This window comes from Fukomys damarensis, unplaced genomic scaffold (assembly GCF_012274545.1).
Source record: "Fukomys damarensis isolate Sample0158 unplaced genomic scaffold, DMR_v1.0_HiC HiC_scaffold_24, whole genome shotgun sequence".
Lineage (NCBI taxonomy): Eukaryota > Metazoa > Chordata > Mammalia > Rodentia > Bathyergidae > Fukomys > Fukomys damarensis.
This window is the reverse complement of record NW_022900936.1, coordinates 8,434,068-8,461,046: the sequence shown is the minus strand read 5'-3', so window position 1 is coordinate 8,461,046 and position 26,979 is coordinate 8,434,068. Positions and strand designations below refer to the sequence as shown.

General features: G+C 42.2%; 1 protein-coding gene and 1 non-coding gene across 2 annotated transcripts in view; both read right to left on the bottom strand.

The window, feature by feature from the left end:
• The window catches only part of Runx1 (RUNX family transcription factor 1), a 228,618-nt gene that overhangs the window by 101,840 nt on the left and 99,799 nt on the right, over nucleotides 1-26,979 (bottom strand).
• On the bottom strand, nucleotides 16,814-16,921 carry LOC117283275. The gene has a single exon (XR_004514266.1). It is a non-coding gene; the product is annotated as a U6 spliceosomal RNA (small nuclear RNA).

Genomic DNA, 26,979 nt, shown 5'->3' with positions numbered 1-26,979 from the left:
ACTTCTTAAAAAAAAAAAAAAAAAAAAAGGAGCATCTTGTGAAATTTCGTTTATAGGAAATTTACAATCCTTGAAAAGCTAAAGTGATTCCTCTTTCAAAGTAGTTTCCTCATTGCAATCACATAAATTAAACTTCAGTCCCAAGAAGAAACCAGAGGGACCAAATACTATACCTCCAAGAAGAGATAGCAGGAATTCTTTGGGATTCTCAAGACAGAAAGCAATAAGATACAAAGAATAAATATGTCAAGTAGACATTTGTTTGTAAATGGTATTGGAAAGGAAGAAGGAAGGATGTTTCTTTCCTCCCTTTAGTGATATAAACTGAAAGTAAGGAGAGAACCGAAAATGTCACGCTAAATGTGCTATTTGTCTCTCTGGAAGGAAAAGTGGTGTAAAACCCAGACTTGGATGATACAGCAAGGTCGTTGCTCAATTTTATGTTGTAACACCCTTTTAACTGTCACTGAGGGCCGGGATGGCAAATATTGCATTAACTGCTGCGCAAGGTGTTTCCTGGGCTTTGCAGAGAGACGCAGGGGAGGTGCAAACTCTCTTCTTGCGAAGGCCAGATAAACCCTTCTACTCAGGCCACTATCTTTCAGTGCTGAGGCTGCAGATAACACAGTTTCACACCCCCTGCCCAGGTCCTGCTTTCCCAATTGGTAGGTCTTTATTGCCTAAGTCTTTTGTGTCTATTTTATCAGACACATTTTATCATTCTTCTCCAAATGCCCTTTGTCAAAGTCAGCCTTTGAAATTCTTTGGCATGGATATCAAATGGGACCAATGATTCCGGATGTGTAAAAGGCTTATCTAATAGCGCTCAAGAAAGAGGAACAGAGCCATGGGTCTTTCTGTTAGAACAGATCTCCCTGGGACTAGTGTGTCTAGCTTGTGGGCACACGGATGGTGAGAGGTTACATGTATAATCCTGCTCTTTATCTTTAGAGCATAATTCAATTGATTGCTCTATGTAAGCATTTTATGCCTTTTTTTTTTTTTTTTGGCATGAATTAGACCTGAATCCTGGGGCAGCGAAAAAAAGCTAAGAGCTACTTTGTCTTAGATTGTACTACAGTTAAGCGAATAAGTAAATGGGACTGAGTTCAAGGTCTAAGCCTTGGGATTCCCTGAACGTACAGCGCCCTATGTTGCCTCTCTTCTTCCTTCACAATGTGGGGGCAGACAGTGACAAGGATTGCATCAGACTGTTGCTCTGCCCTCACCGGGCCTGGTGAGCTCTGAAAATGAGGGTCAGTCTCTGCACAAGAGTTAACTTTGCACAAGAGTTAATGCTTGTTCACAATACTTGTACTTTCTTAATGTAGGAAACAATGCATTTGGGGCAGAGCAGATGGGTTTATAGTCTCTCTCTCTCTCTCTCTCTCTCCCCTCCTCCCTCCCTCCCTCCCTCTTCTCTCTTTCCCTTCCTTCTTTCTACAGGTCTTATGTAAAACCCTACTGTGCAACTGTAAAACAAAAAATCATTCTGAAAAGGACGAAAGACAGGGACAGATGAAGAGGTGGCACTTTTTCCTTCTCTGGGCGTAGAGGCTGCATACTACCACAAACAGAGAACTGCACTGTGTGGGCCCTCTTAGAGCAAAGCGGCAAAGAGAAGAAGAGGAGGGAGAGGAGGAAAGAGGGAAGAGGAAAGGGAAGGAAAAGAGGGAGCGGAAAGGAAGGGAAGGGGAGAGGAAGGAAGAGGAGGGATGAGAGAAGGGAGATGTTCTCTTTGCAGACCTGCAGCCTCTAGAGGGCGCTGTGGAGGGTACTGATGTCCTCTGATGAACCAAGAGGCCTCTCCTTGGCAGGGCCCCTGATCTCTGGCTGTAGCAGGGTCATTCTCACAAAAGCGGATGAGTTTACTTCATTGTTGTAAAGTACAGAGGAGCTGACACGTCTCAATAAGATTAAAATCTGATGTTTACGGTCATGGATCATTTAAACAAATTCCCTGTTTACGTCTTGTCTCTCTTCCCCCTCCTCTTTTCCTCCTTTGACTTCTCCTTATCCTCCTCTTCTTCCCACTTTTCTTTCCTCACTGTTACTTCCCTGGGTGTGAACTGGCTGCTCACACCTTCCAAGGAGCGAGGAGCAGCCTCAGCCAATGTGGCCCTGAAATGGATGGCTCAGTTGACCTCTCCAGTGTGAACCCAGTCACAAATGTGCACAGACTGCTCTGAGCTCCATCCTCCCAGGCCAGCTCCAACACCTACTCACCACTCTGCTCTCTCTTACCCACTGGCTCCCTGACTGCCCCACTGGCCCGGCCTGCTGTCCCAGGAAACCAAAGTCTCCCTTTCTCGGTCTGAGTCACATTGTGTGGCTCCCTGGTGTCTGGGAAGACCGCACAGGGCCATCACTTCTCTTGCCTTCCCCACCTCCCTACCCCTGATTAGAGTACTCAAAACCCTTCCAGGCCCTGTTTTTCCTCCTTTTGGTAATTTCCAGATTGAATCTTCAGTGATGGAGATAATTTTCAGAAAAAAATTTTTTTTTCTGGCAGAGAATTCATTTGAGCTTCTGGGAACTAAGAACAGATGAACTGTCTTTCTAAAGTCAAGAAGTATATCATGAAAGCTAAATGCACAGGCAGAAGCCACTCCTTGCCCTTGTGCTGTCATCACTACGAGAGAGAGCAGCTCGCCCTTTCCCGCTGGGACGGGCTCTGAGTGCATCCAGGTGCTGACATCGGAGTGAGTGCTGTCCTCAGTCTCGTTCCTGGCCCACACAGTGCCCAGGGCTGGCTTGTTTCTGAATCCCAGGGTATTTGGACTCCCAATGCTCATGCTGGTACTTTATTTAAATATTGCATAGCTTTTCAGGACAAGACCCGTGCAGAGGCCCTGGGGTTTGCTAGGGCTTCCCGGGGGGTAATAGGAGAGCTCAGACTGTAAGAAGGGGCTGCTTTTTGGGGTTAGGCTTATATAGCTGCTGCTTCTCGTGGTGGCACAGGACCCAGGGGATAAAGAGTGCTGTGGTTGTGGTGTGCAGTCACCCCCAGTGACTCATTTTGGGGTTTGATCCCCAGTGCAGCAGGGTTCGGAGGTGGGGCCGAGCGGGGTGACTGCCTATCCTCTTCAGTGAATTAATCCATCGATGAGTTGAGTTCATAGCTAAACGGGAAATACAGAGGTGGAGACTAGTTGGAGGAAGTAGGTCACTGAGGATGTGCCTTCCAATGGTGCAACTTCCTTCTGACTCTTTCTTGCTCTCTCTGCTTCCCAACCTTGGGAAGGGGTGATCTTCTGTAGGCCAGGCACAGAGAGAAGAGAGACCATCAAGGGAATTTATCGAATAGTCATTTTTGAACTGGTACTGGGATAGAGCAGCGGCTTGCAGTCGGCGTGGATCTGGAGTCTATGATGGGGACCAGGGAGGAACTGCCCACCCAGCCAGCTGTCCTTCTCCTAGCATCTCCTCTGTATATGCAGTGGCTTCTTGGCCATGCATGCAGCTTCAGTTATTTTCATGGCTGCTAAAGTGTCATCTTCACTAAAATAACCCCTCTTTTTATCCCCGCACCATCCCTGGTATCAAATCATACTGCTGATTTATTTTCACCATTGCTCTTGTCTTATGTAGTTGACTTGTTTGTCGCCTATCTCCATCTTCCCAGGGACAGACAGAGAGGACGTAGGAAGGAACTCATCCTGTCCACTGCTGGAATGAACCCGGCATGAAGAAAAGTGCTCACAATGGCGTCCACAGTCAGTGAATACTTTTTATGAATGAATGAGTGAATAAATGAATGACAAGAAGCTCTGGCTGCCACCTCCTCCAACCTGCTGGCATCTGGAGGCAGCTCAGATCTCACACTGAAGGAATAACTACTTCCAGGTGTTGAGCGGTGGAGGAAAAACCTCCCTCGGCCTTTGCTATTTGCCCCTATGTGTAACCCTGGAGTTCCAGGCTCCTTCGGTGTTCTTCTCTGTTTTGTGGTATCCTTGGTACGCTAAAGGCTTCAGAGGTTGATTCTGTGAGCAACCTAAGGAAGCCCTTCCCACCACGTCTGCCTGCGTCTGGCCTGTGATAACCAGGACTGGCCATCAGTACAGGAGCCTCTTCCTGACAGGCTGCTGTGGATGCTTTGGTTATGCAAATGATGGGTTTTCTGTTTCAGATGTTAAACATTTCAGGCCAAATGAAACCAAGGAACCTCCCTCCTCTGTATACTCCATTGCCCTAGCCTGCCCCCCTCTTTTACAACTTCAGAATCCTATGCCCATTGTTTTCCTTGCCTTTGGGGTACAGGCCAAGGTGGCTAGGAAGAGACCTCACAGCACTTAGGGAACCTGTGCTGGATGCATAACTGAAACACCAGGAGCACTGGAGTGCTTTTCAGAATCACACCACATTATGTATAGGGTCCAGTAGTGATTGGGACTGAGCTTAGGAGCCAGGATCCAGAAAACAACCAGCGCCTAGACCTGGCCGGAGAGGGAGGGACACACATTCCTTGCCTGTAGCAGAAAAGGAGCACTGCAGGAACTTTCCTCTGAGGCCAGCAGGGCTCTCAGGGAAGCAAGACACCTGCAGGGTTCCAGAAAATCCTCTTTTGGGACAGCATTTAACAGCATCAGTAGACTGCTCCTTTCCACCGTGCTTTAGCCGCACCACTTTCTCTTTACATTTTCTTTTGCAATTATTTTCAATTAAGATTCAGGACAGAATGGGCATTTTGTAGCATCCCATGACACAGGGTTTTAGTCTGGGTTGGGCACAGGGACCCTTTATGTTGCATTCTTTAATAATTCACATGGCAGCATTGTAGGGATACTCTTAACTGCTTCTTAAGAGTAATTAATTGATTTTCTGACATATCAGTTAACAATATATTACTCTTGACACAAAGTTGTGTTTCAGCTCTTGATTGGACTGGAGGGCTGTATGGATTAAATTCGGCCCAGAGTTTAGCCTGGGAGATGCTAAAAATATGCTTCTATAAAAGGCTTTTCACATGAGTGTTGTCTAAAAATCTAACCCATATGTCTTTTCCTGGGCTGTCAGGGGGGTAAAATATAGGACCAAGCATGTGTAGCTGTTCCGACTTGGAGCATTCGCAAGGCATGAACTAACGTACTGTTTTTCCTCAAGCAACATGCTATGGAGTGAAAGTCACCCGGGCTGTGTGGAGGGAATCAGGAGGGACTCCATCAAACTGCGGTCTGCTAAGGGCACTTGGAAGATAGGCTAGTCTGTCCGGAGAGCAGTCCCCTCCTCGCAGGCAGGCTTTGATGGTAGCTGAGTTTGCAAGATCCATTCATTGGTGCCTGGTGTTGGGGATCTTACACACAGGGATGATTCCCGTCCACAACGCAGAGGTTATTAACGGGGATTGGTTAAGTGGCTCGCCCGAGGTCTCCTGGTGAGGCGTTGGAAACAAGGACTCCCTGCCACGTTGGCCTGCACAGGGACTCATGTGACAAACTTGAGATAAGGGTGCTTAGATACCTGCCAGGAAGTCACCGTGTATATTTGAACGTCTACTAAACCCACGATGGGAGACTCCTTACAGGAAGATTTCAGAGGAGTAGCATTTCTTTTCCATTTCCGATGCTTCCAGCCCCACAGGACATCGCTCTGGCTTCTCTTCCCTTCACTGAAGGAAGGAAGTGGCAGCCCAGGGAACTCAGCCCACCTACTCTCTTCCTCTTCCCCGGGCTGGTGCCTGCAGGAAATACACCTTCGGGTCTGCGTCCTCATGTGACCTCTTTTGCATCCCCTGCACTGGCATAGCCATGCCCGAGACAGATGAGCCTGAGGATTCCAGGCTGCTACGCACCGGAACCCCTGGGCAGTCTGGTGTCACACAGTCATAAAGCTGGCATTGTGACTTGCACTTGTCCTGCTTCTTTCTGTCTATCTTTTAATGGATTTGGAATTCAGAAGAGTGACCACTCATCTGATGCCCTTCAAACTTCAGCAACCACGGAGAAATCTGAGCCGAGAGCCAGGAAAAACAGTAAAAGCAGACCAAACCCACTCGAACTTGACATACACAAAACTGAGGCATTGCTTCCTGGTGTGTTCCTTCCTCTGGGCTGGGCCTTTACTGTTTCCTGAATTAAAGATTGAGGATAATGCTTCTTCCTCTATAACAGCATTATGATGATTCAATGAGATTTTGCACGAGACAACTCTTAGGCTATATTTACCCTTGCCATTGTTCCACTAATGGGACTTGAACTGTTTTCTATTTTAAAGTACTAGAACAGAGATGTTAAAAACCTTCCAACATTTCCACATTGTGCTATTTTAGTTTTTTAATGTTTTGAGACCTCTTAAACTCTGAGATTTATGGGATGGTTAATGATTACCTGAAGAGACAGGGGTGCACCCTCTAAGACAGGAAGTACAGGAAGCACCCTGCAGGTAAAGTCAAGCTCATCACTGACCTGATTCTACTAGGATGAGTATGCAATAGTCTTTGGTAACTGCGTTATGATTCCTCCTTTCTGGCTTAGCCTCAACCCCAAAACCCTCAAACCTGTGTAAGCTTAAAGACTCATGCTCTTAGTATCTGTTTTGATTGCATTCAATGGTTGTTGTGGCAAGCCTCATGGGAGGAAAAGCATTTTACAATCATGTGAAGAAGCATTATATGCAAATATAAAATGTTATTCACATGAGTTTTGATTTGGTGTGTCACCATGTTTATTGTTTCTTGTCAAAGGTGTTGTCAGACTACAGAAATAAGTGCAAAAGATCAATAATATTGGGTGACCCATTCCAGAAATATCTAAATATTAACACTTGCAAATCCCAGTTTTTTTGAGGTCAATGCTATTTTGTTGAGAGAGAGAGAGAGAGAGAGAGAGAGAGAGAGAATAAAAATTAATATAAAAGTATGAAAAAGAGTATTTTGGGGTCTGAAGTGTTGAATATCAACATTTTCACTTTTGGGGGCAGAATGGGGATTGAACCCTAGGTCTTCATTGTGAGCTACACTCCAAGCTCTTTTTATTTTCTGAGATAGGGTCTTGTCTCTTAGCAAGATAAGGTCTTGGTAAGTTGCCCAGGCTGTGCTCAAATTTAATCCTCCTGCCCCAGGCTCCTAGACTGTTTTATAGGTGTGTGCCACCATAATCTTTATATTTGAAAAGGTTTTACCCCCTAAAATAGGTTGTCCTCTTGACTCTTTAAAAGTATGACAACAAGAGATCCAAGCAGATTCAATAATGCATATTCTGTGTGTTATTCAGGTTAAGAATAGAAAAGGATCCTGTATATGTGTGTGTGTGTGTGTGTGTGTGTGTGTGTGTGTGTGTATGTGTAGGGAGGGGATTGAGGAAAGTGACATGAATTATTTACCATGGTCTAGAGATGGAAGAAAGCTTTAAGATTTTGCTGAAGTCACTGATTGATTTTCTGACACAACAAGTGAAATGAAACTCAAGTGGCCCACTGGTATCGCATGTCAGACACACAATCTCCTGTCAAATGCAGAGCTGTGTTTCAGTTGCTGGAAGTTTGTGTTTCAGGGGAAGGAGAAAGGATGGCGATCTCTGTTGCCTTATAATTAATATACCCCGTAAAGTCTTGAAGAATACAACAAAATATGAATTCTACATTCAATTAATGTAATACAAGCATTTCCCAAGTGCCAAGTCCCGTCCTGGTATTTGATGAGGGCCTGGCCATCAACCCTTCTTCACAAATACGCTGTCTTGTGAGGATGGTGGATTGGTCACTGTTCACAAATACTGACAGTCCAATGCAGAATGGGACAAATGTGGCTATACAAATATAAACCAAGCATTATGGGAGCACAGGAAAGGGAGAGATGGATTCCATATGGAAGGGCTGGGGAAGAAAAGTGGGATGAATTGAGTCTGGAAGGAGTATAGAGTCTGGACATGCAGAACTGGGAAAAGAATTTGAGATGGCTCTCTGATGTAAGCGAAGTCAAGGGAGAAGGAAAGAGCAGGAAGTCACCTAATGGTGTGTGCAGGAGACAGCTGCAGCACACACTGGCATAAGGAAGAGATGGCGCAGGCAGGATAAAAGCTGGATGGGGAGACCAAGCACGGGACAGGGCAGCACCTACTGACTGCCAGGGCCTGAGTCAATCCTCTATCTATATTATTTCATTGAATGCTCATGACAGCCCTTCGGTAAAAGCGCTACAAATGATCTAATTTCATAAATAAAATAGAAGATTTATAAAAGGTCAGTAATATCCAAAGCCACCTAGCCAAGAAATGGCAGAACCAAGATTTAGGCTCAGGACTGTCAACGGGAACACCCATGCTGTGACCCACCCTTTCCTGGTAAAAATAGAAGTGCTCTTACTAAGTCTATGGCTAAAGGTTTGGAGACTTCTTTTCCCAGGGCAGGTGGACATCATATAGGGATTCTGAGTGAAAGGAAAAGCTTTACAGTCATGCTTCCAGAGGGCCCTTAGGGATCAGGGAGACTCAGAAGTGGGCAGAGATTGGAAGGTCCTAGGCCAATGAGGCAGACATCTTGGTGAGAGGCCAAAGTAGCCAGGGAAAGAGAAGGCAGATGGAGAAGACAGTGTGAAATGATACTCATAATTTGGGAGGTAGATGTAGAGTTGGGGCTAGAGCATGGATAAGATGTCCAGGTGCTCAGCCTAGGTAACGAGGAGGAGGCTGAAATAAAACATTAAAGACCACCATTTTCAGTTGAACTCAGAGAAGTAGAATTCTACATTAGCATTCTACATCCTAATTTTGAGTGTGTGAATATTTGATTATTACCCAGTAAAAAAGATATTGGGCAGTGCTTTATAACTAGATCAAATTAGGGTTGCTCTTGCTGGGTGAGAAATTTAATGAAATGATAGCATCTCTTGATATTGCTCCTGCTCAAAGATGGAAAGATGGGCAGACAAGTAGAGAAATTCAGAGAAATCTTGGAATGCTTAGTCCTTATACAAGGACTGAAATAAATATGGAATTTGGCAATTACAAAAAGAAAACCAATCACTGGAACTTAGAACCAATTTGTATTCTGGACCCCAGAATAAATATTCTATTTATTCATAAATAAAATAATAAACGATGGTTGTTAGAGACCACTGTGCAATAATCAAAGACCTTTCCTCATTGGTGCTCATGAGATGAGAGGGTACTGGGGAAGATGACGCTTCTCAACTTGAAAACTTCTCAACACGCATTCATGATAACTGTTCTCCAAGTCAAGCAGTGTGAGGCCAATACTGGCACTCAGGGACCCAATCTTCCTAGTTGCAAGAGTTATGTGGAAGTGTCTATGTTTATCAGATTGTTTTAAAAGTTTGCTTACTTTATGTATTGTGCTCTCATTGATGTCTTTGATAGTCTTCTTTGTTGGGAGAGAATGAGTCTATAATCATGAAGGTTGCACTATAAATCTTTCACAATTATTATAAATGACAGGATACAGGGTGTATGAAATATATATACATTTACAGTTACAATGGAATGTATTTAGAGAGAGATCATACCCTTCAGTATATGTAGCACACTATCATTCTATATGAATTCACCACACATGAACGAATCAACTCCTTTTACCTTCATGTCACTGATGCTATGAGGTAGGTATTATTTTATACATATCTTACAGATGAAGAAAACGAGAAAAAGAGCCCCCCAATAACTTGCCCACACAACATCACACAACTACCAGAGTTGGGATTTGAACCCTGACACCTTGGTTCCTGTGTGCATGTTCCTTCATTAGTCTGCTAAATTGCTTTCTTTATCACTAAAATGTGATCCTTAGCATGGATTTGCAAGTCGTACGGTCTCTGGAAAGCATGGGTGGTAGGAAGAAGGGGTTTCTGGGAAATGGGATTTCTGATCTAGTGACCAGTGAGAACCAAAGTAACTAATCTCATTCAAGGTTGTATTGTATACGTGCGTCCCATTATTGGGGAACAGAGAAGGGACCACCCAGTTCTTTTGACTTCTTGATCTACTGATCTACTACACTATTTGCTGACTTTGCATGGAAGCCCCTTCCCTGCAGTGAATGTCACCAGGCACCACTGGTCTGTCATTCACTGCAGTGAGTCCAGTGGGTTTCGCTGCCTCCTGAGTAGCTTGTTTTCCACTGTACATCTGGCTCTCACCCAGCAGAACCTCATTTTTCTGGGGGAAAAATGATTTACCAATTTAGCATGAAGATAAAAATACTTTCCTCTTTGACTGAGTGTTCTCCTTATAGAAGTGAAGCAAAATTAGATCCAGGAAGTGGCAGGTATTTTGGTAACTGATGTGTGATAATTGAGCATTACTGTTGTGTTAGGTTTTTGCCTGGAAGAAACAAGGTTTGTAGAACATTAGAAAAGATTATTTCGGGGGAACCTTTTCAAATGAAGTTGTGGAAGAAGCATGCACATCCCACATTAGTGGCACACCTGTGAAACACTCTGGAGAAGCAGACGTGAACGTCTACTCATTCCACAGCTAGGTACGGAGCAGATAATTCTTGCTAGGATCCTGCTGAAAGCTCTTGGACCAGTGCACTAAGCAAGCTAGCAGAAGCCTCTCATCTCTAGAAGGGCACCTCCTGGGCTCAGATGGAGGACACTGAGTGATTTTGCCCAGTTTAGGGCATTTTTGTCTACTTTCTTTTGAATATATATATTTCAGCAAGTAAATATATTTTAAGTCCTCATTCCCAAGACCCCAAGCTTCATGCCACCTGATAGCAGACTATGGCCAAGTCATTAGGCAGGGGGATTGTTCTGTTCCCAGACACCGAGACGATGCAAGAAGGAAAACACTTTGGGGTTCCCGGCCTCGCCTATGGAGGGCAACTTCCAAACTGAAGGACACCAAGACCCTTGCCGATTTCAGACAAAACTGGAAAGTCAAGTGAAACTTTGTCTGGCATTTCCCCTGCACATCCCTTATATTTTGGCTGGGTGCGTTACACTCCTGGGGACACTTGAATCCATCTGTTGGGGTGACTCCCCGCCGAAGGTCTCAGCACTTGACACTAAAGCTCTTTCAGCTTCTCAGCTGAAACCTAGAGCTAAAAACACCTGCTCTGAGGCTTACCTATTCCTCTGCGAAGCCAATGGGCTGGCTCAGTCTCCTACATAATCCTCATAAACGTGTCCACAGCACCACTAAAACTACCCCTTTTGTATGTATACCAGGAGTTATAGAAACACTGTTCTTCCTTTGTCTACTTTTATGATGGTTACATATGCTTAAGGCAAAATTTACCATTTTAGTTAAGCGTACAGCTTTGTGGGATTAAATATATTCTCACTGCTGTGCAACCATCAGCAGCACCATCCAACTCCAGATCTTTTTCATCTTCCCCAGATAAAACTTCATCACCATTAAACAGCAGTTCCCCTTTCCTGCCTCCTGACAGCCCCTGGTGCGCACCATCCTACTTTCTCTAGGAGATGAATGCTCTAGGGACCTCGTACAAGTGGAATCAAACAGCATTTGTCTTTTTTCTGACTGGTTTGTCTCACCCTCAAGGTTCATCCGTGTTGTAGAGTGCACCAGTACTATTCTTGAATTCCCCTCCTTTTGTGAGCCAGTACTATTTCACTGGATACAGGTAAACTTTTGTTTACCCATCCACTTGATAATGGGCTTGGGTTGCTCCCACCTTTTTGCTATTGTGATTAATGCTGCTATAAAATGAATGTACAAACATAAACATTCTTATTCACTCTCCTGACAGATTCAACTTTTGAAAATCTGTGGAAGGATAGTCATCATAATATAATTTCTCTGAGTTCTTCTGACCCTGCCCATGGACTTGCTTAGCAGTCACGTGAAGCATGTCCTCCTCTCTCAGAGCTCTATGTCCCTGCTTTACAGCTGTCCTGTCAGAGGAGGCAGAGCTAAGAGTAAGGTGCTCTGGGCCGTGCCAGGCACCATCAGCAAGGTGTGTTCTGGTGAAAAGGAGAAGCAAGCACTTGTGCTTCTCCCTCTAGGATCTTCAGGAGGGTTGCAGAGCAGCAGCGACGCTAGACCCAAGGAGGTGCATATGTCCCCGGCTAGGTGACAGATACATCTTCCTTTGTTTAATTCTCCCAATAGTTTTTTGGGGGTGTTTCCCCCACATTTTCTATTAGTACATACTGGTTGTACAGATTAATGGTTTCATGTGGGCAGATTTGTACGTGCAAGTAACATACTTGAATCGTTTCCCCCATCACCCTCTTCACCCCACCTTCCTCCCTAGTCTGACACACTCTTGGGGCGTTAACATGTGTAATATATTTCAATCATACTCACGCCCCCTATTGTATTAGACCCCATGTATCCCTCCCCCTTCTTTCTTACCTTTTGTGTAATAATAGTCTCTTTCTTTTTTGTCACATTTTTAGATTCCACATATTAGGGAGAACATGCAACATTTGTCCTTCTGAGTCTGGCTTTTTTCACTCAGCATACTCACCTCCAGATCTATCCATTTTTCTGCAGATGACAAAACTGTGTTCTTTTTATGGCTGAATACTACACTGTGTAATATACTATATCCATTTATCTGCTGATGGGCAGCTAGCCTGGTCTCTCAGTAGTTTTCCCCCTAGGGGTTCACAGCATATTTTCTGCCTAATTTGAGTCCCCAAGGTTGAAGAGCCTCTGGCATGAAGAGATGGAAAACATCAAAATCATGTTCACACAATAAGTACGCAACTATCATTGACTGAATGCTTCTTCTAAGCCAGACATGATTCTAAATACTTCATGAATACTATCACTCGAAATCTTCCCAACAATTTTTGAGATTCTACAATATTTCTATTTTATAGAGGAAGAAATGGAGTCCCAGTGAAAATAAGCACATTGTTTGTGGTAGCGTAACTAGTAATTGGCAGGGCCACTGATGTCAACTGTATGTAGGCCCGCAACTGTCAATGGTCATTATCAGTATCCTAGTCATGCGTCGGACACTCGGACACTCAAGGTCCACTTTTCTGTAGCATGATACAGTGAGGCTGTGGATTAATCTTCTCATGGGACAGCCTGTGGTAGCCGTTATGACAGGTGGCTGTGCAGCTCAGTATGCCCAGAAAGAAAAGACAAGACTGTCAGGCACCCAGGGCTGTTGATTCCCTTTCATCGTGTGCAACAGTGAAGATGAAATATCTATATTTAAGTTGTGTTCTTTAAGAAGTAAGCTGTCACCATCCGTTAGCTTTGTGGTTTTCATTTCTTTCCAGTGCACCAATGGACTCGCAAATACACTGAGGAGCAAGGCCCTGGGCCCTGAGCATCCTCCGTGACAGTTATGCACATTTTAAAGTCATGACTTCACAAAACCCATGGAATATTTCCCAAGAGTCAGAATCTGACCTCAAACAAAAGTCTAATTAGAGTTATGACTTTAAAAAGAAGCCGAACCACAACCTAGTTTTTAACTCTGTAAACCCTAGGTGTCCCTTGGGAATTAGAAGTGCTCAAGTGCCAAGCTGAGCTTCTGGCAGCTCCCACACCTCCCACCCCCTCTAACTTCTGCCTCTTCTTCATTGCAGTAACGCTCTTCCCTACTTCTCAAGGAGGAATCTCAAGTCTTTCTTACTATTGAAGCTCTGTTGTTTTCCCTTCTTCTCACCCATGGCTTCATGTCCTTCACCCTCTCCCCACTCCAGTGTCTCTGCAGGATTTCTAGTGGACTCCCAGGGTTGGCCTTGACCTCCAACTTCCACCTTCCATGCTCTTGCTGAGCCAGGACTCTCATATTCAAATCCGAATACGTTTCCTTTCCCAGAAGCCTTCGGTATTGGTGTTGTTCGCTGCCTGAGAGCTAGGGCCTCTGCCCATGACCCTGGCTCCTCTTCCTGTCCTAAAGGCACAAATTCCATTCATAAGGTCCACTCTCAGGATCTCTTTACCTGCCAAGGCTGCACTTCATTACACAGGGGATTATTTCAATATGAATTTTGGGGGAGGGCACAAATGTTTAGCACACAACATTCTCCTACTCACGTTTACTATCAAGATCTACCGCAATGAACACCCATAAACTCTGCAAACTGCTTCATGCTTCTAAAATAATTCTTTTGGTAAATTTCTGCAGTGCTAAAAGATTGGGTCATATATCTGAAAACCTTGTGCAGGTCTTTTATTGTTTTCTTTTTTTTTTTTTGGTACCGGGGATTGAACTCGGGTCCTTGCGCTTACAAGGCAGGCCACCGAACTGCTGAGCTAAATCTCTGGCCCCTTTTATTATTTTCTAATAATATCGTGTGAGTGTATTTTTTGCCTCCTCAACATTTTAGATTTAACAGTGTCCTGCTGAAGATATGTTAAAATCGTAACCCCCAGGATCAATGCATGTGACTTTATTTGGAAATAAAGTCTTTGCTCTTATAATCAAGTCAAGTTCAGCTCGTTGGTGTGGGCCCAAATTCAAAATGACTAGTGTCCTTACAGGAAAGAAAAAATATCGTGGGAAGATAACAGACCCTATAATGTCCCAGACAGAGGTCAGAGTGACACAGCTGCTGGACCAACACTTGAGCCACCTGGAGCTGGGGAAGGATAAAGAAGGATTCCACTAAGCAGATGGCAGGGGAGCACGACACAGTTCACACCTTGATTTTGTACTTCTAGCTTCTAGAACTACAAGACAGTGCAGTTTTTAAAGTCACGCAGTATTTTACATCTAGGAAATGAATAAATACAACTCTTGTGACTTGTGTGCTCCCTGGAGGGAAAGGAGGGGATGTCTTAGTATTCTTATAGCATAGCCCAAAAAGTGCCCAAGAAATATTTACTAACTGGCTGTTGAATAGATGCATGGCAGGGGAGAAGGCGGGCCTACGATTTCAGGACACATCAGTCCTTCCCAAGCGACAGGGCTGCAGTGTTAAGGCCTTGTGGATCTCATTTGGCCTCGGAGAAGCTGTGCATATCTGTCATTTAACTTCCCTCTCCATGAATATTTAAAAGCAAAAGTGAGGACAGAACATATACGCAATTGTTAGCAGAAGTTATCAGTAGAGGGTGATATTTTGGGTGATTTTGAGTTTTTTGCTTTAGTTGGAAGGGAATGTGTATTCTTTTCATAGTGAAAGGTATTTTTTTTAAAGGCAAATATCTTGTGGGCCTAATATGAAACGACAGCACATATTTATTATTGATTGATTAAACCTGTCAGCATTTTGATCCACAGCAAACACAAATTGGGTTTTTCTAAAGCTCTTTGGGGCCTCTCACAAAGCAGGCCTGTTAGCCAATGTTTTGAATATATCAGGTTAAGGTATGTGAAATAGTCTTTCCAAGTGGGATTTAATGTAATGCAGTAAGAACTGAAGATTTAGCAGAGGATTTCGTTCCTAAGTATAAGAAGAATCAGGTCATTGTTTATCATTCTTTGTATAAGCATTTATCTATCATTATTGGCCAGACAGGTAAAACAGATGTTCCCTGAAGACATCAGCACCTTGCGCCGAATATCAGAACTACTCAACAGCAAACCATGAAGGCAGTAAGCAGTAGTACGACAGTGTCTGGAAGGGGTGGCTGAGCAGCTCGCCGTGGTTTCTCTCACCGCCTTTCTTTTCCCCAGAGGTCTCGAGTCTTTCCTTTCAGCTAAAGTGCTGTGGAAAGGACAGCTGCTGGAGTGAGTTATTTAGTGGGAGAAAAAGTGTGAATTCAAGCATTTCAGAGAGTTTGACTCCTACTTTAGAAGAATGGAGAAAACTCATGAAGAAAATGAGGCAATTACAGAGCAAGAGTTTAAAGGATGCTGTAGGGGAAAAGCAGTTGGTGCTACAACATGCAATTAAAGAATTTCATGTTGACAGGCAGGGCTTCAGTCTCATTCTTCCTGACCATGCTCCTGTAAGACAGAATGTGCAGGACACGAGGCACACAAGTGTAGCACAACCCGCGGCTTATTTGTTACTAAGACTTTCCAATTGGTGGCCTCTACTTATGTCACAGCTCATTTCACAGATACTGTACTTTGTCTTGGGTGGAAGGTGGTGGTGTCATGTAAGGACCTTGGGCCAGAGATGGCTTCTTTTAAGGTCTGTGCTTTGGGTGGATGCAGTTGGGGGGCTAGGGGATAACTCACTTCTCCCAAGGATTTTTTTCCTTAACTTTGGATGATTTGCTTGTGTATTCAGACCATGAATTCAATAAGATTCTCTCACCTTGGGTTTTCCATTTACTTTCACATTGATAGTAACTTCCAAACCATAGTATCCTATAATGAATATTTTAGAGTGCAGTAAAGATGCTATTAGAGTAGACTGCACATCATGCCTGTCACATTGTAGAAGAACTTGCGTTGGGAACACGAATGTATCTTGCATTGGTAATATTCAAAGGCTCAAATCCAATCATAGCTTATGGATGGACTAGCCAGTTGGCTCTGGGTATATCTCTTCTAGACACTTAGCTCTAAAAATGACTGTACACATTATGGTTACTGGAGTGTTCTTTAAAATCATAATGACCAATCTATTTCCCATATCAAATCTCTGGGAGTGGGACCTGGCCATTGCTTTTTTAAAAATCTCTCCAAGTGATGATAAGCAACCAAGTCTGAGACCCACTTGTTACTACAGAGTAACACTGTCTATGAATAGCCATTAATTTCTTGTGGTGATGGAGATATCAATAAAGCTCATTTCACATTAGTTCCTCACAGCCTGAGGAACTACATAATGAGTTCAGGGTCAGCCTGAACTTCATAGTAAGGCCCTATCGCAACAAACAATGAGTTCCTCGGTTGCCATAACCAAATTTCAAGTGTTCGATGGCCATTTGTGGCAAGGGCTACCATATTGAATTGGGTAATATTAAGGAACATTCACCATCATTGCAGAAACTTCTGTTGCATTTTCTAGTGTCTAGAATTCTAGATTTAAATCTACTGCTTCAAAGCTGCATGTTTTCCTTGTGCAGAGACCATGCTCATTGTCTTCGTATTGCTCCAATTTTAGTATATCTGCTGCCAAAGTTAACACTAAAACTTTAATCTGAATGAATAATGAATGGCCACACTGCAGATACGAGTTTTGAGTAAATATTCTTGCCATAGAGTTTTTTTTTTTTTTTAAGATCTTGACACTCATCTCTGAAGGGGTCAAATTACAACTAGGAGGCTACTTAGAATGATTTAAGGTTTGCTGGCCAAAGTTACCCCTTTCTTGGGTAAAAAGACCTGTTGTATAGTTTGAAACAGTAATGTGCTTTCTCAAGTCCACCTCATTGAGCCCACTAAAAGAAACAGTCCCTGCAGAGTGCACTGGTAAGTTCTTGGGCTCAGGAGGCCTCAGAGTCTTGCAAGTTTATTTCTCTAGATCTCTTTGGGATTTAACTCTGCAAGTAAATCTCGTTTAAAAATCCCCATTCTCTGACCTGAATCCTTGGTGCTGGAGGAAGCATCTAGGTATGTCCCCTTTATCCCAATTCTGTAGATCAACCTGAACGAACTCATCGCCAAAAGACAGAAGGCAAGAAACAAATTTTCTCTTGAACTTAGTAATGCAAATTATTAAACGCCATCTTTCTTTACAAAAGTTAGATATTTAAATCAGGGCTTTCAACAAGTTGCCTGACTTTACCATAATGTATTCATTTAAGAGTTTGATTGTAAAATGCTCCTACAGCATGATTATAGAATGAATCATCTCAGGGAAAAAGACAAATGTGGATTCAGTGGTTTACTTGGAAGTAGCATTGCCTTGATAATATTATTCCATTTGAAATCACAGAAATAGATCCACTCCCAAAAACAATTTTTAGGGTATAGTGGGTGAAGAATAACTGAGAAAGGATACTGATTTATCTGCTTTTTATCTAAGAGGGATTCTCAAATGTTTTATTTATTGTAGATCTTATTACTGAGTTTCATGATTCCCAAGGTTCCCAGATCAGTGCCTTGATAGAAATACATTTGGCCTAACAACATGACCACCAGTGGAGAGACTGGTACTGGTTTGAATAAAATACCAACAAGGAAACAATTTATAATATTCACTAGACAATCATCTGAGAAAAACAAGTGAAGTGAGCAAGAACATTTTTTTGCAAGAGATGAAGCTAAGAATGGATGGTACCTGAAGATCTTACTTTAATATTCTTTACCTAAACTACTCTGTTGTAATTTTCTGTGCCCTTCACCAAACACACACACACACACACACACACATTTCTTACAGTGAATTCTTCAGAGCTCTGAAAGGTGCCCTGGGGCCATTTAGATATTCTCTAACTGTCGTCATCCTCCTGGACAATTCTGAAACTTCCCCAATATTTAAGTGTGAATATATCCCCTACTCACTGTACATTATAATTCACTGTAGCAGATACAGGGTAAGGCCTGATTCTCTGTTCTTCAGGAATAAATGATACAGTTTTTAAGATGACATGAGGAAATATATCTGTATCCATATAACCTCACTCTACTCAAACTCTGAGATGAAATTTTGAGGTTTGAAAAAATGGAAGAACATTGCAATTAAACCATATTTAGAGGCAGTTTCTCAATTCTAAGGCCATACATCTTCTTCCTTGATTTTAGGAGATGAAAGTGTCTACCCCCAACTTCACCCCCAAATCTCATTGCTAAATCTTCAGAGCAACTCATAGTTAATACCTGCACAGCTCATCAAGCAGTCTCAATGGCAGTGAGCAACGCTGGCTGGAACTGGCAGGAGAAAACCCCCCACGGTACCTACCTGATATGAGAGCTGGAATCAGATGGTGTTTGTTGTCTAAGGATTATCTAGTTTACCTCTGAGCTGTTCTGCGTGATTGTTGGAGCTCAGTGTCCTGATGAATAAATGAAAGGAAGTTTGAAGGGATTTGTGGTAGTCGTCCTTGCACACCTGTGCCTCGAGGTGACTCAGTCTTTAAAAATCCCTCCAATAATATTATTATTTTTCTAAGTGTCTGGAAGGTAGTGTCTATATTTGCTAAAGATTGTTGACATTTGAAAACAAGTTCATCAACAGGTCTTTTTTTTTTTTCTTTTTAAGCAACTGACAGCCACAATGAAATAGTCTAAACCCAAGTCAGATCCTGCTTCCTTTTTCTCACAAGATGACTAGAGGAGGAATGACCAAATAAAGTAGACCTGGAGTCCCAGATCTCATTGATTGGTACTGGCTGAAAAGACAATTCTGAGACTGTAACTTAGTACAACAGAAAGTGGGGCTGTGATCAACTGTTGATTTTTGCAGTAGGCAAGAGCGGAAGATGTGGGTTTGTGCATTACAAATAGTTCCTTTCTCTGGAGTAGAGCATTAAGCATGTAGAGGGCGTAGTGGCAGATAAGGTGACACAGGATTGTCAGGTCCATGTTGAAAGAGACCTTGAAAAGGTTGTCTATAATGTCTTGTGCAGGAGAGAGTCATGGGAGAATCCTGAGCATGAGCAAAATCTGATCAGATTGAACTTTTAGGAACCCATCCTGCCCATCTGTGTAAAGTATAGTAAACTGAACCAGGAGAGGTGAACCAATGAGCTTGGAGCCTAAATAAGAAAAGGCAGGGATAGGCCAGAGGTGGAAACATCAGAACTATCTAGGAGCCAGTGGAAACCACCAGATTCGTATTTGGTTGATTGAAAGGCTGTTTTAATTTGTAAAGATGATTGGTATTAATTTATAGACAGTTTTAGCTTTCTTCGTATCTGTTACTACATAGAATGATGATCACACCGTAGATATTAAACTGTTTAATAAAACAAGATAGCAGCAGATAAATTAATGAAAGTGAAAAGGAGCATCTAGCTTTGAGGGAAAGAGGACCAACATTTTTTCAGTTATCCTGATTTATGGGTGCTAGTAGAGTGTCAGAGGAAAAATCCAATGTTCAGAGAGCTCCTGGTCCTCTTCAAAACCACTGATATACCACTGATGTGCCCCATATACTGCTTTTCATATAGCTCTTCTAAGAAGCTCCTCTAGAAAGCCATGCCAAGGTCTTGCCCTACTTAAAACATTTATCATTTATTAAGGACTCTGTTATACAACATTACTTGGGATACAACTTTTAAGTCAGCTTTCATGGCTCCCTGATATTTGGCAGAATCTGAAGCTCATCTGGTGGTTCCCAGGTCTTGTAGCAGAACCAGGATTCAAACCCAAATCTTCCCTCCCCAGAACTTTGTTCTTGTATCATTTCTTCATGCTGCCTCTCATCACTAAGCGATATATTCTCGAGAATGCTCATCCTATGCTGCTGTTTCATGTTAATTTATGGTGCTTAGAGGACCCTTTATCACTCCCTGAATTTCCTATACTCTTTTCTACTGTGTTTTCAGCTTTTTACTACTATAATAAATGCCCAAGACAATCGACTTATGAAGAGAAAAGGTTTATTTCACCTCACAGTTTTGGAAGTTTCTGCCTATAGGTTGGGCCCTATTGCTTTTGGACCTATGGAAAAACAGTATGTATGGAAGAAGCCTGTTCACTTCATGGTAGAGAGAGAGAGAGAGAGAGAGAGAGAGAGAGAGAGAGAGGAAAAGACCAGACCAGGGTCCTAAATCCCTTTTGAGGGTACATCATAAATGACCTAAAACTTTCTCCAGGACCAACCTCTGAAAGGTCCCACCAACTCCTGACAGTGCCACATGGGAGAAGCAGCCTTTGGGAAACGTCACCCAGCCAAACTATAGCAAACATGTGCCAATTTATCTCCTCTTTGCTTCTGTGACCAATTAGCTGCTTCCTCCTACTTCCCTGTCATCTCTGTCCTCACTGTGTCTTCTTTTAGGTGTCCATTCCTATTTATCTACAGAGTAGACACATTTACATGTGCATATTGGCCACACGCATTTGGAGCAATGCTGTAAAAATTCATGTAAAGAAGTAACAGACAAATGTGGATGTACTGTAATGTGTGGTCAAAGCTTCTTACTTTACAGAAATTGGAAAGGCACTTGCCTAAGCCGTAACTATTTTGGAAAATTGCTTGTTGAGACCATCTTGATGGTAGAATTGATTAGAACGAAATAGCTCTTCTCCAGCCTTAAATACTCACTCGCCTTCCACAGAGCTGTAATTTCATGTGTAGTAGAGGATGCAAGCTAGGTACATGCTATAAACAGCATTGTCAGTAGGAACCAGTGCTTCCAAATATCCATGTGACTAGATCAAATTACATCCACAGCTAGGCTCTGATGCTCTTTACACTTGTTTTTTATTTTTTGGTTCTGGGGATCAAATCAGGACCTTGCATTTGTGAGGCAGGCGTGGTACCACTGAGCTAAAATCCCCTGCTAAAATCCCAGACCCTTACATTTATGTTTAACTAACTAGGTTTCTAATGTTTTAGGTCACTAACACTAACCCCAACATCTGACATTTTACAAGTGGTGGAGTGCTATCAGTCCTTCACTGTGTTTTAATATACAGGGATACTTCTGGCAAGTTGGAGTTATTAAGGTTGGTTACTAGAAAAGGGAGCAAATATCATTGTCTTACTATGTTTCATGTATACTGAGTTAAAAACAGAGAGATTTCAAGACCTATGGTTCTTTTTGAATACAGTGTTCCTGGATTTTAACTTAGTGTTTGGTTTGGCTGGGTATGGAGTGCACTGCCTTGAACTTACTGATGGGATGGTCAAGTTCACTCACCACCATAGCCCTACTTGGCTCAGGGCCTTAGGATTCGTCATGTTTCTGGGTCTGGGTAGTCTTGGCGGCAGGGCAGTGGACACTATTATAAAACTACGGCAGCTGGTATTGCCACCATGGACTAAAGAATCTCTGTGAGTGATGCTAGCTGACAAGAGGAGTCAGCTACACCCACGCGCTACCTTGGCAGTACTTTGGGATGCTGGGATAGCTCGGTGGTGGCCTGAGGCGCAGGGCAGCAATGTGAAAGTGCAAGAAGATTAATCCCTTGTGGGGTGGAGTTTTGATCGCCGACAGACAATAAATGGGGAGGATCCAGCACATAAACTCTTCACCTTTGTTCTAGGACACAGTAGATTCACATGGCTTTTGGGGTATGTCCTGAGATGCCAAGTATTTAAGGTTTCTTGTAAGCTGTGGCCCAGTCAGTGGCAACCCTCTTACTTTGCACCCTAATTTTTGTACCTTTTCCTTTTCTTCCACATCTTTACTTCTTTGGGTTTTTTTTACTTCAAGGGTGGTATCCTGACACCCCATTCTAATAAAGTTTTAATATATAATCTTTCAGTGCAAGTTATACTTTCTATCCATCTTGAAGTTGAGACACTTTAGGTCCCTTCTATGACTATTCTATTATTAGACTGAGCACTTGGAAGGCAGAGACAGTGTCAAACTCTCTCTCATGTTCATCCTTCTATTGATAGCACTAGATAGTTAATCTATGTCTGCTGCATGAAGTTTCTGGCGGACCAGCCAGAGGGAGCTTAGCCAAGGGGTCCAGACTCTTTCTATTACATTTGGCTTTGATATTCACATCATGCCCAACCTGCCAATCAAGTACTGGTCCAGACAGCTGTGTCTTGGCAGATGTTGGAAAGCTTGGCCTTGTAGACACTAAAGAGCTAAGAGGGTTTCAAGATGTGGACATACAGGCCTGCTCACATGCTGGCATTTTGGGGACCAGAAAATCAGACCAGAGAAACAAAAATTAAGTGCGTGGGGCCATCACTGGGGCTCTGATCCTGTGGGTCTGGTAATGACAGAGCAGGGTATGATGGACTCAGGGTGTCAAAGCTCTTATAAGCTTTAATTATTCTAGAAGCAGGCCGTGTGAGTGTGAATCAGAGAAAAGGGATTGGAGCCAAGATGAGAGTGGGCAGATGGCCCAGGGTGTCGACGGAGGTCTTACAATTTGAAGACTTTCAGCTATGAGTGCATCTGGAAATAGCATTTTCCATTTTTTTTGTGACTTTCTTTTGTTTTTTTCTCTCCCTTGTTTTCTTGTTGTATTTTTCATCCTGTCTTCATTCTACATTTGTTGGTGAAAAATATAATCTCTTTACACTTAATAAATTCTTAACCCAGTGAAATCTTTCGAAAGAGTGACTTTAATAAAGAGTTTTAGAGAAAAAACCAAATATACTTCTATAATTAAGGTGCCACCCATATGTTAACTGGTTTTTCTTTATGTGCCCTCCCATGAGAAGAACGAAGAAATGGAACCCACCATGGTGAGCTCCCTTTCATGGCCAGGATTTCAATCCAGAACCATAGTTTTGGTGATTCCTGACTGGTGCAGGATTGGATTGAACCTTGGGTTTAAATCTGCCTCTGATATGCAAAATGTTCCATGAGTTGAGCACTTGGTTCCTAGCGTCTCATTCATTGCAGAGAAAACATCTTAAAAAATTCTTGTGAAAGTTTAGGGAATATACAAGAAATAATGAGTAAATATGACTGAATATCTTTTTTAGTGTCTTATGGTTCAGGGATGACTTTAGCATTGTTAGTAACACTTGATATTGATGATAACAGTAACTGAACTGTCCCTTTAGTAAACAAAATGGAGACTTTAGTACAATGGCTAAAGTAGGGTTTCCCAATCTCAGAACTACTGTCATTTTTGGCCAGATAGATCTATTGCGGAGATGTTCGATGTGTACAGCAGGGTACCGAATGGCATCTCTGACCTCTACCTACTGAATGCCACTAGCACTCATTTCTGTTGTCACATCCCAAAATGAGTCCAGATATCGCCAAACGTCCCCTCCTAGGCAAAATCACTCTTAAGTAAGAATCACCAGGAGAAAGTAGGCCCAGTGGAGCCACCATTTCCCTCTCTTATATTAACGTTTTGAGTAAAACTCATACAGCAAACACAGCAGATGACTCCATGAGCAGCAAAGCAGGCTGATGCAGTCGGTACACGCTACAGCACATTTTCCAACGTTTATACATAACATGTGTCTATGCTTAGCTACAGCTGGTGTCACACAGAATTCAGAATTTACATTCGATCTACACTAAGAAGAGAATAATGTGGGGAGATGAAAAGCCAGGAGACTTCCCTTTCAGGAGCCCCCTTCTGATCACATGTGTATATGAGTACCGAGTGTGAATTGATTTACGACCCAAACACTATTTGTCCGTGTCCATCAAATAAAATTTGAGACTTAAAGACATAAACTTCCGTGATCATTTCCCCCCTTCTACTCACTTGTGACAACCATTTAGAATTCAGCCTCTGCTATTTTTTTAAACAATAGCACTCTGTCATTTCCAGAAAATGTTTTAAATTAGTATAAAACTTGGCTAAATTTAGCTTTTATAGAAGAAAGAATAAAACATAATTAACTGTTTAAAGAAGAAAACAGAAACCACATGAAGGAATGAGACTTGCTGGCGAGAAATCTAACAGTAGTGCTTGGTAGCTACCCCGTCTCCTGTGTAACAGATGTTCGCGGATTTATATGGAAACAGGATGGGCATCCTCGGGCAGAAGGTATTTGTGATAAAAAGCTGCTAACTGTGCAAATGTGCAAGACGGGCACAGGTGTGGCATCTTGTTTCTCTAATTGCTCAGAGATGGAGCTGTACGAACACTGGAGTGGGCAAAACAAAATCTCGGTGTGGCGAGAAATACTGACAGATCGAAGGCTTTGCGGGGCTCTGGTGTGAGGCCCCGTTAAGTGCACAGTGCTTGCTAAACACCATCAGGCAGGCTGGAAACGCAAGCGAGGGGCTTTCAGGCTCTTGCAGCATTAGCCTCTGGTTTTAGCAGAACATACAATATCTTCTATAATTTCTATGGAAATACTTGCCAGTTGAGGAGGACTAAAAAAAAATTTTTTTTTTCTATCCAGACGACTATTTATGGTGACTTAGTGGGGGAAAGGGGTAAATTTGATTTAAAAACTGAAAATGATTCTCTGTTTGGTTTTTAAAAAAGTATTTCAAAAAATCTGCACAGAAGAGAGACAAAGGATTCCATTGTACACTGACCTAGGTGTGCTGTGTCTCAGACAGAGGGCCTGGCCTCAAGCATGTGAGATTAAGCACACATGTGTCCAATCTTCGTCACCTAATAAAGACTCATTGAATCAAAGGCCAGGTTATCTTTTATTCTGCCGGACTGACGGATGCAACATTCCCTCTTTAATGCAGTCTTTTCTTAATACTCAAACAATTGCCGTTATTATTATTGTTGTTGTGACTGTAATATTTTACAAACACAGATGGGTCTGGTAACGTTGCATTGTAATTTAGTGGCTGTCAGCCAATAAAAAGTACAATCATGTATTGTAGCTGGAGCTCCTCTGGTGATTCACAGACTCTGGGGATGTCTGTGAAATCATCCCAATAACTTCATCCACGAGCATTTCTCATTCCTCAGTTTCCACATTTCATCTCCTTTGTGAGACACAAATTAATAATAAAGTAAATCGCTAGCAAGCACCCTGCACGATTACCTCATGCACAGTCGCTTTTCATTTGAGATCACTCTAAATATTCCAGAAATGGTTTCCTTTATTTGGAAAAGTAATCTGAAAAATTGGATCAGACAATTTTTTGATGCTTAGTGTGGGGTTGTGGTTTAATTTTTTTTTAAAAAATGTTATACCTGATTCCATTAGGTGATGTAATTTCCTAATAAAAAAATACAAAAGAAAAATACTTTTGTTCCCTGGATACAAGAAGAAAAAAAAAATTCTCCATCAATTCATTTATTCTGCTTATCCCCTGCTTTTTCTGAGTTTTTCAGTCGAAGATATCAGGGAAATGGGGCCTCTTTTTAAAAGATTCCATTCTCTTTTATGCATAAATTTCATAACAGTGCAAGATTTTTGCGCCCCAAAGAAATGAGAAGTTAAGCTTACCACAACTACTTTTACATTGTATCCCCAACGTACCAGTCCTTAGCACATGAACTAAGCAATACTCAGACAGTCTGAGTTCAGGTGTGCACGGTAATATGCCATTTAGTACCATTTATTGCTTCTAAAGTTTACATTTTGATTAATAGGAGAAATTAATAAATCATGAGTTCTACACCATTTACAAGGAAAACCCTGAAAGTTTCCATGAAGAGATTGAGATAGTAAACGTCTACACGTGTCACACACGAATTCTTTAAAAGCAATCCTTTTAATCTTCCCTCACTGAGTTTATTGGTACATTTTAGGTATACCATGAAGTTACATTCATCCTTGGGATCTTGTACCTTTCCACGGCAGGTCTTGGTTCTCATTTTTAAAGCAATCTTGTGTCAATCACATTTCCAGAAGAACTAAAGTTGATATACTTTTCTTCTTGCAATGAGGCATCATCCCCAGCCAAACAAAAACTCAGCAAATCCTCTCCTAGAACTGAATATGATCTAAGCTATTCCAGTTTCTAATTTAGGGCTAAATTAGTTCTCACTAGAATGAAAAATGGGAATGATGGTTTTCTTTTTTTCAGCTTCAGATTCTCTTAGTCTGACATTTTGCTCCGGGTCCAAGGAGACAAATTTTGTTTACTTCCTGGTTCCTCTCAATTTTCTTTCTGCTTTTCATTTGCTATTTTTTTTTATTCTTGGAAATCAATATTTTCCTATATGTGAGGATCTTTGGACCTGCCAAGTGCCACATCTGTCAAAATGCTGAACACACATTGTTTAAAAATAAGGGTGGAAACTTGGCCTTTCATTAAAATCTCTAAAACAAATACATTCTCTTTTCTTCTCACCATTTTCTTTTGGTGCCTGCTATGAACATTTATAACCATCCCTCATGATGTCTTAATCTGTCCATAGAGACACAGAAAGGAGTAGCCTTCCAGTGATAACTTAGTCAAATAAGCTTCGGAGAACAATCTGACAAAGGGTGGTTTTCTTGTTTATCTGGCGAAGTGTTAGGACCAACGGAATTTAAGTCTTCTAGTGGCAAAAATCATGCTAGGCAAAACTCCTATTTATTATTACTTTTCTAGTTTTAGTTCGCATCAAGACAAACACAATATTTTAAGTGTTTTCCTCGTAAAAGTTTTACAAACAAAATTTGCAAACAAATCAGATGATTAATCAGTACATATACCGTGGCAGTATTTAATACTTGCTACAAGCAAGTAAATGCTTGGCAATTAATAGATGTTTTCTAGGTTAAGGAACCCTAAT